The sequence below is a fragment of the Rutidosis leptorrhynchoides genome, chromosome 10 (assembly GCF_046630445.1).
Source record: "Rutidosis leptorrhynchoides isolate AG116_Rl617_1_P2 chromosome 10, CSIRO_AGI_Rlap_v1, whole genome shotgun sequence".
NCBI classification, from domain to species: Eukaryota; Viridiplantae; Streptophyta; class Magnoliopsida; order Asterales; family Asteraceae; genus Rutidosis; species Rutidosis leptorrhynchoides.
The window spans coordinates 22,302,511-22,323,642 of record NC_092342.1 but is presented as its reverse complement, the minus strand read 5'-3'; positions in this window follow the sequence as shown (position 1 = coordinate 22,323,642).

Sequence of the window (21,132 nt, the reverse complement as noted above, 5' to 3'; positions counted from 1 at the left end):
TTTACAAGTTTTAACGTTCGTGAATCACCGGTCAACTTGGGTGGTCAATTGTCTATATGAAACCTATTTCAATTAATCAAGTCTTAACAAGTTTGATTGCTTAACATGTTAGAAACACTTAATCATGTAAATAACAATTTCATTTAATATATATATAAACATGGAAAAGTTCGGATCACTACACTTGGAACGTTCTTAGAATGTCTTACAAACTGATCTCGCCTTAAATAGTTGTGCAGAGGAATTCTGACCGACTCTAGACAAGATTTCATCAATCATGTCTCCGGGTAGGTCTCTTAAAATATTGGGTTGTCTATCCATTTTGTGTTTTTATACTGTAAAATAGACAAGAGTTAGATTCATAAAAAAATACTTATTAATACAAGCAATATTTACATATATCATAAAGCATAAGCACACTATATTACATATATTACACCACACGAATACAACTATCTTATTCCGACTCGCTAATTTCTTCTTCTTCGATTTCGGTTCATTTTGCCAAGTTTCTAGGGATATATGATGTTCCCCTAATACGAGCCGTCGTTTTCCACATTGGTTTAGAATAACCTGGTGGTTTAGAGGTTCCCGGGTTATTGTCACAACTTAAGAAATACGGGTGTTGACGATACATATAAAGTTCATCAGGTTTGGAATCAAATTTCTCTATTTTTATGCCCTTTCCCTTATTGTTCTCTTTTGCCTTATTAAATTGTGTTGGGGTAATTTCTATAACATCATCGGAATCCTTGTCTGGATCCGATTCATCGGAGAATTGGTAATCCTCCCAATACTTTGCTTCCTTGGCGGAAACACCATTGACCATAATTAACTTTGGTCGGTTGGTTGAGGATTTTCTTCTACTTAACCGTTTTATTATTTCCCCCACTGGTTCTATTTCTTCTTCCGGTTCCGATTCTTCTTCCGGTTCCGACTCTTCTTCCGGTTCCTCTTCGGGAACTTGTGAATCAGTCCACGAATCATTCCAATTTACATTTGACTCTTCATTATTATTAGGCGAGTCAATGGGACTTGTTCTAGAGGTAGACATCTATCACATAATATCAAACACGTTAAGAGATTAATATATCACATAATATTCACATGTTAAAAATATATAGTTTCCAACAAAATTTGTTAAGCAATCATTTTTCAAGTAAACACGGTCGAAGTCCAAACTCACTAATGCATCCTAACAAACTCGATAAGACACACTAATGCAAAATTCTGGTTCTCTAAGACCAACGCTCGGATACCAACTGAAATGTCCCGTTCATATTTATTATAAACGTTCCATATTAATTGATTTCGTTGCGAGGTTTTGGCCTCTATATGAGACGTTTTTCAAAGACTGCATTCATTTTTAAAACAATCATAACCTTTATTTTATCAATAAAGGTTTCAAAAGCATTACGTAGATTATCAAATAATGATAATCTAAAATATACTGTTTACACACGACCATTACATAATGGTTTACAATAGAAATATATTACATCGACATATGCTTCTTGAATGCAGTTTTTACATAATATCATACAAACATGGACTCCAAATCTTGTCCTTATTTTAGTATGCAACAGCGGAAGCTCTTAATATTCACCTAAGAATAAACATGCTTTAAACGTCAACAAAAATGTTGGTGAGTTATAGGTTTAACCTATATATATCAAATCGTAACAATAGACCACAAGATTTCATATTTCAATATACATCCCATACATAGAGATAAAAATCACTCATATGGTAAACACCTGGTAACCGACATTAACAAGATGCATATATAAGAATATCCCCATCATTCCGGGACACCCTTCGGATATGATATAAATTTCTAAGTACTAAAGCATCCGGTACTTTGGATGGGGTTTGTTAGGACCAATAGATCTATCTTTAGGATTCGCGTCAATTAGGGTGTCTGTTCCCTAATTCTTAGATTACCATACTTAATAAAAAGGGGCATATTCGATTTCGATAATTCAACCATAGAATGTAGTTTCACGTACTTGTGTCTATTTTGTAAATCATTTATAAAACCTGCATGTATTCTCATCCCAAAAATATTAGATTTTAAAAGTGGGACTATAACTCACTTTCTCAGATTTTTACTTCGTCGGGAAGTAAGACTTGGCCACTGGTCGATTCACGAACCTATAACAAATATGTACATATATATCAAAGTATATTCAAAATATATTTACAACACTTTTAATACATTTTGATGTTTTAAGTTTATTAACTCAGCTGTCCTCGTTAGTAACCTACAACTAGTTGTCCAACGTTAGATGTACGGAAAAAAATTGATAAATATTATCTTGAATCAATCCACGACCCAGTGTATACACGTCTCAGGCTAGATCACAACTCAAAGTATATATATTTTTGGAATCAACCTCAACCCTGTATAGCTAACTCCCACATTACTGCATATAGAGTGTCTATGGTTGTTCCAAATAATATACACACATGGATCGATATGATATGTCAAAACATTTGCATACGTGTCTATGGTATCCCAAGATTACATAATATATTAGAATACATGTATAATACAATATAAGTTAGCTAGGATATGATTAATATAGATTTCTTACCAATTTTCACGTTGCTACAACAAGAAAAATTATCCAATCTTGTTTTACCCATAACTTCTTCATTTTAAATCCGTTTTGAGTGAATCAAATTGCTATGGTTTCATATTGAACTATATTTTATAAATCTAAACAGAAAAAGTATAGGTTTATAGTCAGAAATATAAGTTACAAGTCATTTTTGTAAAGGTAGTCATTTCAGTCGAAAGAACGACGTCTAGATGATCATTTTAGAAAACATACTTCCACTTTGAGTTTAACCATGATTTTTGGATATAGTTTCATGTTCATAAGAAAAATCATTTTTCCAGAAGAACAACTTTTAAATCAAAGTTTATCATAGTTTTTAATTAACTAACCCAAAACAGCCCGCGGTGTTACTACGACGGCGTAAATCCGGTTTTACGGTGTTTTTCGTGTTTCCAGCTTTTAAATCATTAAGTTAGCATATCATATAGATATAGAACATGTGTTTAGTTGATTTTAAAAGTCAAGTTAGAAGAATTAACTTTTGTTTGCGAACAAGTTTAGAATTAACTAAACTATGTTCTAGTGATTACAAGTTTAAACCTTCGAATAAGATAGCTTTATATGTATGAATCGAATGATGTTATGAACATCATTACTACCTCAAGTTTTCTGGATAAAGCTATTGGAAATGAAAAAAATAGATCTAGCTTCAAAGGATCCTTGGATGGCTTGAAAGTTCTTGAAGCAGAATCATGACACGAAAACAGTTCAAGTAAGATTTTCACTCGAAATAAGATTGTTATAGTTATAGAAATTGAATCAAAGTTTGAATATGAGTATTACCTTGTATTAGAAAGATATCTTACTGTAAATAAGAAAGATTTCTTGAGGTTGGATGATCACTCTACAAGATTGGAAGTAAGCTAGCAAACTTGGAAGTATTCTTGATTTTATGAAACTAGAACTTGTAGAATTTATGAAGAACACTTAGAACTTGAAGATAGAACTTGAGAGAGATCAATTAGATGAAGAAAATTGAAGAATGAAAGTTTTGTAGGTGTTTTTGGTCGTTGGTGTATGGATTAGATATAAAGGATATGTAATTTTGTTTTCATGTAAATAAGTCATGAATGATTACTCATATTTTGTAATTTTATGAGATATTTCATGCTAGTTGCCAAATGATGGTTCTCACATGTGTTAGGTGACTCACTTGGGCTGCTAAGAGCTGATCATTGGAGTGTATATACTAATAGTACATACATCTAAAAGGTGTGTATTGTACGAGTACGAATATGGGTGCATACGAGTAGAATTGTTGATGAAACTGAACGAGGATGTAATTGTAAGCATTTTTGTTAAGTAGAAGTATTTTGATAAGTGTCTTGAAGTCTTTCAAAAGTGTATGAATACATATTAAAACACTACATGTATATACATTTTAACTGAGTCGTTAAGTCATCGTTAGTCGTTACATGTAAGTGTTGTTTTGAAACCTTTAGGTTAACGATCTTGTTAAATGTTGTTAACCCAATGTTTATAATATCAAATGAGATTTTAAATTATTATATTATCATGATATTATGATGTATGAATATCTCTTAATATGATATATATACATTAAATGTCGTTACAACGATAATCGTTACATATCTGTCTCGTTTCAAAATCATTAAGTTAGTAGTCTTGTTTTTACATATGTAGTTCATTATTAATATACTTAATGATATGTTTACTTATCATAATATCATGTTAACTATATATATAACCATATATATGTCATCATATAGTTTTTACAAGTTTTAACGTTCGTGAATCACCGGTCAACTTGGGTGGTCAATTGTCTATATGAAACCTATTTCAATTAATCAAGTCTTAACAAGTTTGATTGCTTAATATGTTGGAAACACTTAATCATGTAAAATAACAATTTCATTTAATATATATATAAACATGGAAAAGTTCGGGTCACTACACGTAGCATGTCTTCGAGTGTCTGAATCGTCCTTTCACTCTGCCTATCAGTTTGTGGATGATAGGCTGTACTTAAATCTAGATAAGTTACCAATGCTTCGTGTAATGCTTTCCAGAATCTAGAAGTAAATCTGCTATCACGATCAGAGATAATAGAGATTGGTATACCATGTCTAGAAACAACTTCTTTCAGATATAATCGTGCTAATTTCTCTATACCATCCTCTTCTTTTATTGTCAGAAAGTGTGCTGACTTAGTAAGACGAACGACTATTACCCAAATCATCTCATAACCACCTGCAATTCTCGGTTACTTAGCAATGAAATCCATGGTAATGTTTTCCCATTTCCATTCTGGGATTTCATGTTGTTGGAGTAGACCCGATGGTTTCTGATGCTTAGCTTTGACTTTAGAACAAGTCAAACATGCTCCTACATATATGGCTATATCGGCCTTCATTCCTGGCCACCAAAAGTTTCTCTTGAGGTCTTGGTACATTTTCCCCGCTCCGGGATGTATTGAATATCTGGTTTTATGTGCTTCATCTAGTACCACTTTCCTCAAATCCCCATTCCTTGGTACCCAAATTCTTTCAGCTAAATACCTGGTTCCGTCTTCCCGAATATTAAGCTGTTTTTCTAATCCTTTGGGTATTTCCCTTCTAAAAATTCCTTCCATCAAAACCTCCTGTTGTGCCTCTTTTATTCGAGTAGCAAGATTAGTATGAATAATCATGTTCATAGCTTTTACTTGAATAGGTTCTCTTTCCTTTCAACTCAAGGCATCGGCTACCACATTTGCTTTCCCCAGGTGGTAACGGATTTCACAATCATAATCATTTAGCAGCTCAACCCACCTGCGCTGCCTCATATTTAGTTGCTTTTGATTTAAAATATGTTGGAGACTTTTGTGGTCAGTGTATATGATGAACTTGACCCCATATAGATAATGTCTCCACATCTTTAATACAAAAACAACGGCGCCCAATTCCAGATCGTGTGTGGTGTAGTTTTGTTCATGAATTTTGAGTTGTCGAGAAGCATATGCAATCACCTTCTTCCGTTGCATAAGAACACACCCAAAACCCATTCTTGATGCGTCGCAGTAGATAACAAAATCTTCCATTCCGTCAGGTAACGATAAAATAGGTGCCATAGTCAACTTCTTTTGCAACAATTGGAAGGCACTCTCTTGTTCGAAAGTTCATTCATACTTCTTCCCCTTATGTGTCAATGCGGTTAAAGGTTTGGCTACTCGGGAGAAATCTTGAATAAACCTCCTATAGTAACCGGCTAAACCCAAAAATTGACGTATTTGCGTTGGAGTTTTCGGGGTCTCCCAATTTTTGATGGCTTCAATCTTGGCGGGATCAACTTTGATTCCATTACTACTGACTACGTGGCCAAGAAATTGTACTTCATTTAACCAAAAAGCACATTTAGAGAACTTAGCATAAAGTTGTTCTTTTCTTAACAACTCTAACACAAGTCTCAAGTGTTGTTCGTGTTCTTGGTTATTCTTCGAATAGATAAGGATGTCATCAATAAATACAATAACAAACTTATCTAAATATGGGCTACGTACTCAGTGCATGAGGTCCATGAAAACTGCGGGTGCATTGGTTAAACCGAATGGCATAACTGTGAATTCGTAGTGGCCATAACGAGTTCTGAAGGCTGTTTTCCGTATATCGGTTTCTTTAACCCTTAGTTGATGATAACCCGACCTTAGGTCAATTTTGGAGTATACGCTCGAACCTTGGAGTTGATCGAATAGGTCATCGATTCGGGGGTAAAGGGAATCGATTTTTAATGGTGACTTTGTTCAGCTCACGGTAATCGATACACATGCGAAAAGACCCATCTTTCTTTTTAACGAACAAAATTGGAGCTCCCCATGGTGACGTACTCGGTCGGATGAAACCACGTTCTAATAATTCTTGTAGCTGACTTTGTAATTCTTTCATTTCGGTGGGCGCAAGTCTATATGGAGCACGAGCTATTGGTGCGGCTCCCGGTACAAGATCTATTTGGAATTCAATGGATCGGTGTGGAGGTAGTCCCGGTAATTCGTTCAGAAACACCTCAGGAAATTCTCTTGCAACGGAAACGTCATCGATTTTCTTTTCTTCTTTTTCAACCTTCTCGACGTGTGCTAGTACGGCATAACAACCTTTTCTTATTAGTTTGCGCGCCTTCAAACTACTGATAAGATTTAATTTGGCATTACCATTTTCTCCGTACACCATTAAGGGTAACCCGTCTTCCCTCAGAATGCGAATCGCCTTCTCATGACAAACAACTTCGGCTTTCACCCTGGACATCCAGTCCATTCCAATAATTACGTCGAAGCTTCCCAATTCCACTGGTATTAAATCAATTGCAAACGTTTCGCTAACTAAACTAATTTTTCGATTTCGGCAAACTTTATCAACCTTATTTAGTTTACCGTTTGCTACTTCAACTATACACTTTTTATCCAAAGGCGTTAACGGGCAATTTAATTTGGCACAAAATTCTCTACTCATATAACTTCTATCGGCACCCGAATCAAATAAAACATAAGCATGTGTATTGTTGATAAGTAACGTACCCGTAACAAGCTCCGGGTCTTCCTGTGCTTTCTCCCCATTAATGTTGAAGGCTCTTCCACGGCCTTGCATATTTCTATTCCGGCACTGGTTTATGGTATGGCCCGGTTTTCCACATCCATAGTAAACAACGTCGTTATTATTTATTCCGGCATTATTTGCTCCTTTGTTTCTATTTGGTCCGTAGACTTTACACTTTGCCGCAATATGGCCATTCCTATTGCACCTGTTACATAACTCTCTACAAAACCACTCCGGATGAAACGTATCACACCTTGGGCATATAGTTCTTTGCTTTTTGTTGTCATTGTTGTTGTTGTTGTTGTTGTTGTTGTTGTTGTTGTTTTTGTTGTTGTTATTGTTAGGGTTATTGTTGTTGAGACTGTTGTTGTTGTTATTGTTAGGATTGGGGTTGTTGTTGTTGTAGTTTTGGTTGCGGTTGTTGTTGTTGTAATTGTTATTGGAATGGTTGTTGCGGTTATTGTTGCGGTTGTTGTTGTTGTTGGGGTGGTTGCGATTGTTGTTGTAGTTGTTGTTTTGATTGTTGTTGTTGGACTGGTGACCCTGATCACTGCTTTCCTCCCACTTTCTCTTTTCCTATTTCATTATAGCCTCCTCGGCCGCCTCTTTCTTTATCCTTCCTGTAATTTGGCCTATCAATTTGTGGGCTATATGACTCGCTTTCTGCATTGTTGCATGGTCGTTAGCACCTACATGCTCTTGGATTCGTTTCGGCAACCCTTTTATGAACACTTCAATTTTTGCCTCTTCATCCTCAAATACTCCAGGACACATTAAAACCAGTTCGTTGAAACATCGCTCGTAGGTAATGACGTCTAACCCTTGGGTTGTCAGTGCTTTAAGCTCTTCCTTGAGCTTATTGATTTCAGTTCTGGGACGGTACTCTTCCTTCATCATGTGCTTGAAGGCGGACCATGGAAGTGTGTAGGCGGTATTCTGTCCTACGTAATCCATGTAGGTATTCCACCATGTCAAAGTAGTACCCCTGAAAGTATGTGTGGCATACTTAACTTTATCCTCTTCTGCGCAGTTGCTGATTGTAAACACGGCTTCAACCTTCTCTGTCCACCGCTTTAGTACAACGGGTCCTTCAGTTCCTTCAAACTCATTGGGTTTGCAGGCCATAAAAGCTTTGTAGGAACATCCTACCCGGTTGCCATTGTTTCCTCCACTGCTGGAACCCGATTGGTTATTGTTGTTCATTGCATTCACCACTGCAGCCATATTTGCAGCGAAAGCTTGAAGTTCTTCAGTGTTCAATTGTTGTTGTCTAGTAGCTGGAGGAGCCATTTCCTTCAAAAATAGCCGACTGAGTTAATCATATAGAATTTTAGAAGTAGCCAAAAAGTATTTTGTAGCTTAATATGAACTTATTATTATAAAAGCCTTTTCTTCATATTAGCGTTTTATAACTATAATAATATTCATACTTAGCAGCTAACATACAAATTAGCTACTAAAATTCTAATATGAAAAACTATGGTAAGTTATTACGTTACTACGTAATAATAAGTTGTAATAATAATAATAAACCTTCCATGCTTATTCTTATTATTATACAATCATACGGAAAATTACATTGTGGATTTTCTTACAAACTTAAACACACAATATAATACATATTATACAATGCATGGAATATAGGGTAGTCGTCGATAGTTTAAGAATGACGAGGTTTCTTAGATGTCGACGTTGTTTCTTTCTCAGTCAAACGTTTGGATCTTCGTTTGGATAGTTCTTTTTCCAATTCCTCCCAATTGGTTCTTTCGGCTAATTGCTTAGGAACAAAACCACCAGTCGTTATACAAGCGGTCATTTTATAAACTGCTTTCTTAGATGGTTCATGTGGATGGTCACAAACATTTTGGGTCATAATAGGTTCATCGGGTTTGAGATTGGGTATAACAGCCAAAGATTTTCCCAAATCATGTTGTGGTTCGGTAATTTCCACAACTTCTTCAGGATCCTCTTCTTCGGGTTCCTCCTCTGGATCTTCTTCCGGATCCTCTTTCGAAACCTCTTCTGGCAATTGTGAATCTTCCCAATTTTCCCAACAATTTTCCTCTTTAATGGTAGTACCAAAATTTAACTTTTTCGTTGGTTCATAAGTTGTATGCTTTGACTCAACATCCGAATCACTTGATAAGTAAATGAAATCTGAATCACTAGAGATGCTTATATGATTGGATGAAGTCATCTATCACATAATAGCAGGCACGTTAAGAGAATGATATATCTTATAATATTTATATGTTAATAATCTTATGTTTCCAACAATTATATTAAGCAATCATTTTTAAAACAATTACGGTCGAAGTCCAGACTCACTAATGCATCAAAAATCAGTTAGACACACTAATGAAAAATTTTCTGATTCTCTAAGACCAACGCTCGGATACCAACTGAAATGCCCCTTCATATTAATTATAAACGTTTCATATTAATTGATTTCTTTGCGAGGTTTTGACCTCTATATGAGACGTTTTCAAAGCTTGCATTCATTTTAAAATAACCATAACCTTTATTATTGAATAAAGGTTTAAAAGCATAAGTTTTGATTGTCGATCAAAGATAATCTCCTCAAAATACATGTATTTTACACACACCATTACATACTTGTCAACAATATATTACAAATACAATTCCCGAATGCAAGTTTATTTATTTAGAAAAGCATGATGACTCCAAATCTTGACGTTGAGTAAACATGCAACAGCGAAAGCTTTCTAATAATCACCTAAGAATAAACATGCTTAAAAAGTCAACAAAATTGTTGGTGAGTCATAGGTTTAGTTTCTATAAAATAATCATAACATTTAATAAGCCACAAGATTTCATTTAATTAAATGCGCAGGATCATTACAACTGCAAAAATCATTCATACGATGAGTCGCCTGGTAACCGACCTTAACATAGAGCGCTTAAGATATCTGGCATCATACATTCCACTATTCAAATATATGACAAGAACCCTTCGAAGTACTAAAGCATTTCCACTATTCGAAAAAGGGGGTGGTTGGTGCCCGTAGATCTACCTTTAGGATTCGCGTCAATTAGTGTTTTCACTAATTCTTAGGTTACCAAGCATAATAATAATAATAAGTACAGATATCCGGTATAACAAAACAATCGTAGAATGTAGTTTCATGAACTTGTGCTTATTTTGTAAAACATTTATAAATTTGCATGTATTCTCATCCCAAAATAATTTAGATAGTAAAAATGGGACTATAACTCACTTGTGATGATTTCTGAATAGATGGTAATAAGACTTGGCCTTTGACAAATTCACGATGTGATGACCCGGAAATTTCTGACCAAATTTAAACTTAATCTTTAATGTTTCAGACACGATAAGCAAAGTCTATGAAGTTGAATCCTAAAATTCTTGAACTATTCAAATACCCTTCGATTGTTCTCAACGATTCGCGAACAAATATATGTAAATAGATACACATATATACTATAACTTGAAAACGTAACAAAGTGTTATGAAAACGATACTGTGCATTAACCTTATTGGTTTGATTATCAGATTGATATATTTAACTACGGAGTTAAAATATTATGCCAAACGATTGAATTAAAAGATATTTATTGAGTCCCTTAAAGATTATGATATTATTATGAGTCTCTGTTATGAGGTCCACGTTGATTTGGGAAATCGTTCATTTTTAACGATATTCGAAATAAATGGTAAAGTGTTAGTTTAAATAACGTAATTTGGATACATACAATAATAAGGAATAATAACTGTTGGAATTAGATATATGAATAACTTGCGACGTATATTTAAAACACGTTTTTAAATATTAACATGGTTACAAAACGTTTTGATTTAAAACAATATTATTAAATATACTTTGTTAGATAACGAGCCATTGATTTATAGAAGTAAATGACCAAAACACTCAATTGTATAAGTTATATCTCAAGTGGTATAGTTTTTGAATAATTTAAATCTATATTTTGACAAAGGTACGAGTCACGAAAGGTAAAGTGCCAGTTTTCTTAGTGTACGAAAGGGCGTTCGAAAAACCGGAACCGGGATATAAGTCGAGTGACAACGTACGACTTATCGGAACAAAAATTACAAGTCAACTATGCACGTGAATTTAATATAATATATAATTAATTATTTAAATTAAATATATTATATATATTATATAAAAATATGTCGACAAGCTAAAAGTTAAACAAATGTGAGCTGGATCAGAGGGCCATGCGATCGCATGGCCTTGATGCCCAAAAACCATGCGATCGCATGGTGGGCTGGTGTGACGACCCGGGAATTTTCGACTAAATTTAAACTTAATCTCTATATGATCTCAATACGATAAACAAAGTCTGTAATGTTGAATTTCAAAATCTTTGAACTATGTTAATATATTCATTTGACCTTGGACTATTCCCGACGATTCACGAACAACTATATGTAAATAGATACATATATACTTGGGCATCAAGGCCATGCGATTCACGAACAACTAATTTATATATATATATATATATATATATATATATATATATATATATATATATATATATATATATATATATATATATTAATTATTATAAATTAAAATATTATATGAATTAATTAATTATGTAAATAAAATAATATATGATATTATTTTTTTAAAATAAATCTAAATATATATATATATATATATATATATATATATATATATATATATATATATATATATATATATATATATATATATATATATATATATATATATATATGTGTGTGTGTGTGTGTGTGTGTGTGTGTAAGGTATATTGAAAGTATATTTATATGGTTTCGAATTATTTTAGTAAACGATAATAGCACTCGTTTGTCAGTCGATCGATAATAGGCAAATTAAATTCAAACTTATATAATTTTAAAATAAACGATGATCCTAAAATGAGTTTTATAAATTATAAGATAATTATTAATATATATTTAGGAACTACTTGTTGAATTTTATAACTTTTTATATTTTACTTCACTGGGAGTGAATAATTAATGTAATTTTTATTTAGTAGTTAATAATCAAATTTTATACCATAATGACCAAAATGAATAAATATGATTATCATAAAAATTTGGAATTTATCGGAGTGCTTTTATCCGCCACTAATTAAACACGAAATCCGGTCCGTGAAAGGAATAGTAGACGACGGCTAAAAAATTCACACGTTTATATTTTAAGTTATATTATAATATTACTATATTATATTATATATCTATATTGATTGAATCTGATATTTGATTGAAAAGAAAAGTAATTTGTTTGCTACTGTACCTAATTGATTCAGTACACGATTCAATTAAAGTTTACTATTTGTTTTTGATTCTTTACTCAACCGAATCTCATAATACACAGAATGATAGAATGTTAAAGCGAATATATAAACAATATCACTGTTTTTAGTTCTAGCTTTTACCACATATCTATCCTATGAATTATATATACATATATTTATATATCCATTCAAATGGAGTGATATCCCACCATTACCATCAAAACATCCATTTCACCTATTTCAATCGATATATTATTTTTTTCTTTCATACTTGTTCTTAGTATTCGACTACAACCACACCAGTTCACAAACAATCATCGAGAGCTACCTTCCATCACCATAACCAACTCCCAAAACTATCATCATGAACATCATGATCACCACCTTTCTTCTTCACCATCAATATATTATTTTCCACAAAATATAACACTTTCACAAGTCCTCATTCATCAACCACCATAAGTCATCATAATAGCCACAACCACCACTGCTATTTCGTCAACTACTATTGATCATCACCATTCTCCTTCGTTGTTTCTTGCTTCGTGAACCCACCAATCGTCACCACCATAACTCATCCAATAACGTACACCACTTTATTATTCAGTCTCAACTTCGGTTACGACCCAAACACCTCGAACACCTTAGCTCCACCACTTTCCACCACCACAACAACAATCACCATCATCATACGATCATCTACACTACACCTTTTTATATATTCTAATTTCTGTATAGGATCGTGAAACAATCATCAACACCTTCATAAGACCCACCAACCACCTTATTATTGTTGTTATTAATATTCGAAGAAAACATGAGCCATAATTACTTCTGCGTCTGTTTTGCTGTCCAAAAACCATCATAACTTCTAATTGTTTTTACAAACTCGACTCTTTATACTTACTACTGTTCCAGTAATAACATCATAATAACCATTGAGAATCACCTTTATTATTTATATTATTATCATCTTCATCGATGAAGAACACCACGCTAAACCATGAACCCGATTGTTTGAAGAAACTCACTATTCATCGTCTTCTACACATCATCATCGAGCACCATCACCGATTTTATGATTTCTGTTTTTCTCTTCGGACAGACCCAACATACCACAAGGAAACGTGTGCATGTACAGCTACTAAATGGACAGCTACCTTCTCTTTTCCTGTTCTACATTGAAACCCTTTAAAAAAAACGAATGGCTAACCTTTAAGTTAATGAATGATGATATTGGTGAACCAAATTGGTAATATTGTTGATGATTAAAGAACAATGATGAGAAGTGATACAGTTGATGTTTTCTACTTTTTTGGTCAAAACCCTACAGCCCCCATAATCCACTCATCGTTTAACTGAATCGTGTAATGGGTCTAGTGAACTCAAGGGACTTTCGATGTGGGCTTGTGAGGAAATTGGTCGCATATGATCTGTGCAGTTGGGCCGTTGAATGATTTAATTGGGCTCCTTTTTGATGTAATGGACTACTTCTCTTAGGCTTTTAATGGACGGGTTACATAGTTTAGGATAAGAGTTATAATCAGAATTGAAGGGAACGGATGAGTGGTTAGGGGGTTGGTCTTCTCACGAGAGGTTGCGAGTTCGAAACCGGGCTGTGAAATTTTTATTTTTGAAATCTATTCTTCAAAGGTAGTATTATCACTAATGTTATTTCTATAGATATTACTATTATTATCATTATTATTATTCTTATTATTATTATGGTAACAATATAAACATATTTATTTTACGAAGTTAATAAAAGATTATAATTATATTGACACATGTACGATAAAGATTATGATTACGAATTAGAACAATAAGAGTTTATAATTATAATTTAGGAATTAGACACGAAGATTATTACTACTATTAATATTATCATTAGTATTATCATTATTATTTTATCATTATGATTAAAATTATCATTTTTATTATTATTAGGATTATCATGGTTTTTATTACAATTAGTATTATTTTTATATAACAAATAAATATTATTATTTTTATATAACAAATAAATATTATATACTTATATTACATAAAATTATATATTAAACATATTAATATTAATTATATAATTATCACATATAACAAATCATTGATTTTTGATATAATACCAATTTTCAAAAATATATAGATTAATATAACTATAGGTATGAATATTAATTATTTTACAAAACAAATATATATAACAAATAATTGGATAGTTAATATATAAATAAAGTATATATATATATATATATATATATATATATATATATATATATATATATATATATATATATATATATATATATATATATTTTAATTGGAATTTAGTTCCAAAACTACAACACTTAATATATAAAAGGAATTATGTGATTATATGTTTTAATATATATATATATATATATATATATATATATATATATATATATATATATATATATATATAAATGATATAGGTTCGTGAATTCAAGACCAACCCTACAATTGTCCAATGTCGTCATATGTATTTTTACTACTAAATACAGTATGGTGAGTTTCATTTGCCTTTTTACCCTTTATATTTTTAGGCTGAGAATACATGCGCAATTTTTATAAATGTTTTGCAAAATAGACACAAGTAATTGAAACTGAATGATCGAAGCCGAATATGCCCCTTTTGCTTGGTAACCTAAGAATTAGTAAACCGATCTACTAATTGACGTGAATCTTAAAGATAGATCTATTGGGCCTAACGAACCCCATCCAAAGTGCCGGATGCTTTAGTACTTCGATGTTGTTTTTATCATGTCCGAAGGATTTCCAGGAATGATAGGGGATATTCTTATATGCATCTTGTTAATGTCGGTTACCAGGTGTTCACCATATGAATGATTATTTTTGTCTCTATGCATGGGACGTATATTTATGAGAAATGAAAATCTTGTGGTCTATTAAAATGATGGAAATGATTATTTATGTTAAACTAATGGACTCACCAACCTTTTGGTTGACACTTTAAAGCATGTTTATTCTCAGGTATGAAATAAATCTTCCGCTGTGTATTTGCTTATTTTAAAGATATTACTTGGAGTCATTCATGACATATTTCAAAAGACGTTGCATTCGAGTCGTTAAGTTCATCAAGATTATTATCAAGTCATTTATATTTTGGATATATTATGAAATGGTATGCATGCCGTCAACTTCCGATGTAATGAAAGATTGTCTTTTCAAAAACGAATGCAATGTTTGTAAAATGTATCATATAGAGGTCAAGTATCTCGCGATGTAACCAAATGTAAGGTATTCGTCCGGATGGATTAGGACGGGTCTTTTCAGCTGGGACAAGTCAGGTACTATAAAAAGCGAAGCCTGGTGATCGAATTCAATATATATTTCATCAATCTATCTCTTGCTCCGTATTATATTTATATATTATTATTATTATTATTATTATTATTATTATTATTATTATTATTATTATTATTATTATTATTATTAAGATTAATATTATTATTAATCTTATTATTATTATTATTATTATTATTATTATTATTATTATTAGTATTATTTTTAGTAATATTATTACATAAAATATTACGACGAGGTTATGAGCGTGTCACTTTCAAAATGGGTTTTCAAGCGGGATAGAGCTAAGGAAATTATGGGTTATTACTAAGGAGGTTATGGGTATTGTTCGAGGGTTTTGCTCGTGAGTCAAACTAGTGTTTATCATCTCCGTTGCGTCTACGTACTTTCCTGCAATATTGAATCACAATATTGATAGGTGAGCATTCATATCTTATCTTTTATATATTAATTGTGTATCCATGTCTAATGCTCGAGTATATATATTTATGCATGCTTGTATGCTAAATTTCTTCGCTAAACAGTTTATGATGAATAACGAATTAAATACATATATTACTGATAAAGGGTATATGATATGCATGTTTTTGAAAATCTGGCGAAAAATCAATAACTTTTCATTTAGATATCGAATAGTTTCGATGAACGGATTAAAAGATATGATCAACTGAATTATGATTGACGTTAATTGAAATTGCTTTTGAATCTGCAATTAAGATTTAAACAACTTGTTTACGAGATTGATAAAATGGATTTTTTAAATAATACCAGCCGAGTAAATGAATTCTTATATAAAGCACGTCTTGTTTTGTTGAACTATTATCAAAATTGACTTTTTGAAACGACTTTGGATAACTTTTGTATGTCGATCTCGAGCATTAGGATTGTGACACACTATGACCTGACCTAGCATGATAGACATTTATTGACCAACATATGTTCTCTAGGTTGAGATCTACGGTTATTTGATATTCTGAGTTTCGGTCACATTTCGGTGAACGACTTTATATGCTGCTAAGGTGAGTTTCATTGATCCCTTTTTAATTGCTTTTGCAATATATATTTTTGGGCTGAGAATACATGCACTTTATTTTAAACGCAATGGATACAAGTACATACTAAATTCTACACCGAGTTTGAACCAAAAATCCCTTAGCTTTGGTAACTAGTAACTGCCGGTTATAAGAACTGGTGGGCGCGAGTAGTTATATATGGATCCATAGGGCTTGATATCCCCGTCCGAGCTAGAGCACTAGCCTTTTAACGGACGTATGCTATTTGAGAAGCGTACACGTTGGTTTGCGTGTATTATTAAGATGATTATACAAAGGGTATAAATTATATATACGTTAAGTTTAGTTACCAAGGTGCTCAATTTCGTAGAATATTTTGATAAACGTTTCTAGATGAAACAACTGAAATCTTGTGGTCCACCTTTATATACAGATTATACGAAACAATAAAACTATGAACTCACCAACCTTTGTGTTGACACTTGTTAGCATGTTTATTCTCAGGTTTCCTAGAAGTCTTCCGCTGTTTGCTTATATGTTAGACAAGCTATGTGCATGGAGTCATACATGGCATATTTTTCAAGGAAACGTTGCATTCACCAAATCATCACCATGTATCTTATTTTGACTGCATTGTCAATGGAAGTACTATTGTAAACTATTATATTACGGTGATTGTCTATATGTAGAAATCATCAGATGTCAAAAACCTTTGATTTAAATATTCATTTACGGTGTGCCTTTTCAAAAGAATACAATGTTTACAAAACGTATCATATAGAGGTCAAATACTTCGCAATGAAATCGATGAATGACGTGTTCGTCTATATGGATTTGGAGCGATCGTCACACACGAACCTAATAATAATATTCTTGTGTCAAGATATATATATATAATTAATATTCCATACTTATGATACTTGTGATAATTTTAATTGTCCATTGTTAGTAGTCCAATGTTCGTAGTCTAATAGTCCAACAGTATAAATATATATATAAATATAAATGCGTATATTGTGTTAGAATTTACTAACACTATAATATATTGTCTTAATATAATAAGACACATAATATGTATATTGTCTGAAGTAATCCGCGACCCATTGTATACATGTCTCAGGCTCGATCACAACTCAAAGTATATATATTATGTTGGAATCCACTTCGACCCACAGCTAACTCGAGATTACTGCCAATGGTGTCTTATAGTTCGTTCCAATAATATATATAGAAGAAGTCAAAATGATATGTCAAAACCTTGTATACGAATCCACGGTGATCAAGTCATATATATATATATGGTGCCTTACGATCTTTATTAAGACTATAATATATTGTCGTAGAACTTAATCACGACTATTATAAATTGTATTTCCATAAGTTCGGGAACAAAACATGTATAAATACATGTAGGATACAAGGTAAGTTAGCTAGGATAAGGTTAGCATCCATTTTTATTAATCAAAACCGTAGCTAAAAACAAACAAAAATATCCAATTTTGTTTTACCCATAATTTCTTCGTTACAAATCCGTTTTGAGTGATTCGAATTGCCATAGTTTTGTATCGAACCGTTATTTATTAATCTAAACAGAAAAAGTATATGTTTATAGTCGAAAATACAGCTTAGGTGTCAAATACAAGAAGATAGTCATATCCATCGTAAGAACGACATCTTGATGACTCTTTTGAAAAACATACTTCTAATTAGAGTTTAACCATGGATTTTGGATATATTTCATATCCATATAAAATAAGATTTTTCACCAAAGGAAATCTTTTAATTCAAGGTTTAAGATAGGTTTTTAAAATCAAACCCAAAACAGCCCCCGATGATCTATGACGGCGTATGTTCGGTTTTAAGGTGTTCTTCGTGTTTACAAGTTATATATCCTTATGTTAGCTTGACATACTGTCATAATACATGTGTTGAAGTATTTTGAAAGTCAAGTTAGAAGGATTAAGTTTGTTTGTGAACAAGTTTAGAATTAATCTAAACTATGTTCTTGTTGTTGTAAGTTATAAACTCATAATAAGATAGCTATATGGATATGAATCGAAAAAGATTATGAATAAGGTGACTACCTCAAATTAAATGAACAAAGTTGCTGATAAAATAAGATGATAATCTTATGATCAAAGATATCCTTGATGGCTTGTAATCCTTGGAGTAGAATCATAGAATGAACAAAAGTTCGAATAAGATTTCTATCTTGAATTAAGATAGTTATAAGTATATGAATTGAACCAAAGCTTATATATGATTCTTACCTTAATAAAGAGGAGTAGATGAGTTAACAAAGTATTCTTGAAGCTAGTTTATGATCAAAGTGAATGAAGATTTTCTAGTACTTGAAGTATGTGTGTTTAAAGAGTGTTTAAAGGGTAAGAAATGGAGAGAATACTTGGAGTTCTTGTGTGTGAGTATTATGAGAGTGAAGGTAAGTTAAATAGCTGATATGAATGAGTAAAAAGAGTGTTAAAAGTCGTGGTTCATGTATATGGTTAAGAGACTTTATCAAAATTTGGAATATAGCATAATAATGCAAACTAGAAGTTAAATGTTGGTTCCCACAAGTCTCCATCATGTTTATCCTTGTCGTGTGACTCATAGGGCTACTAAGGAGGCTATAATTGGTATTTCCTATTGGTATATACTCATAGTATTTAAGTATGGAAGCTGGGTATGATACGGGTGTAAATACCGAATGAATACGAATAGAATTCTTGATGGAATTGAATGAGATTATGAGTATAGCTATGTTTGTTGAGTATAAGTATGTTAGTATATATATTTAAGTCCTTCAAAAGCGTATTAATACATATTAATACAATACATATACATACATTTTAATTTAGAAGTTATTACAACGTTAATAGTTATATATATGTATATAGTCTTGAAGTCTTTAAGTTAGTAATCTCATTTTATGTATATAACCAATTGTTAATATATGTAATGAGATACTTAAATATCATTTAACAATCATGAGTATATATTTATATTCATATATACGTCATTAAATAATTATTACTACTTATGACGTTCGTGAATCGTCAGACAGACGGGGTGGCCAAATGTTTGTATAAAATTCATTTCAAATAACCAAGTCTTAATGAGTTTGATGGCTTAACATGTTGGAAACATTAATTATGTAAATATTAATCTTCTATATTTTAACGAAAAAATCCGGGTCGTTACAAAAATACAGTAAAAAAAATTTAGAACTTCGAAGAATTATCAGGTTTAAAGTAAATCTCAACAAATGCTGCATGTATGAGATCGACACAACAAAAAATGAACTTTCTTTGTTGGCTTCATGGTTCAGATGCAAAGAAGGCTCTTTCCCGTTTACTTATCTATGACTTTCGATTGGTGCCAACATGAAAAGACAACTCAACTGGTCTCTAATAATCGGAAATTTCGACAAGCGACTTACGGCTTGAAAAGCAAAAACACTATCATTCGGAAGAAGATTAACGCTCATAAAGTCGGTACTTAGTTCTATTCCCTTAGATTATTTTTCAATATATAAATATCCTAATTGTATCATTAATAAGTTTGAAAGCATCCGTCATGATTTTTTTGGGTGAGGCACATCAGATAATAAAAAAATGGCGTGGGTAAAATGAAAAAATATATTGCTACCGTATAATTCGGGAGATCTTAATGTCAGGGCACTTAAAACTAAAAATTGGGCTCTTTTGGGCAAGTGATGGCGACGTTTCCTAAATGAAGAAAACTTACTTTGGGTTCGAGTCATAAAAAGTATTTATGGTCAATCGGGAGGGTTGGGTATCACCAATCATCCTTTAATATCCACAACAATCATCTTAACGGTATAACTTGGTCCAACATAATTAATCTCGGGCCCACCCTAAATAAGCTAGGGTGGGATTTTTCTAACTCTTTTTGTAAAATTATTGGTAAAGGAATCGAGAAACAATTTTGGCTAGAACCTTGGTGCGGATCATAAATTCTCAAAGCCAAGTTCCCGAGGCTATTCAGACTCGAATCAGACAAGAATGTTAGCGTGGCTGACTTAGTTGCTTGGACAAATAATGACATCTCTTTCACCTGGAATGGGAGCATGTCACCTCGTCGGGGAACATAAAATGAATTATCATGCCTAATAGAATTAATCAATACAGTTCCGTCTTCTGCAAAAGAATCTTACCGAAAATGGATCGTTGGTCCAAACGGTAACTTCAACTCCAAATATTTTAACTCCCTAATCGCTGAAATAATCACTTCAAATAATCAAACATCTACGCCAACATCAACAAATAACTTGATCTCACAAAAAATTAGGATCTTCGTTTGAAGAGCAAA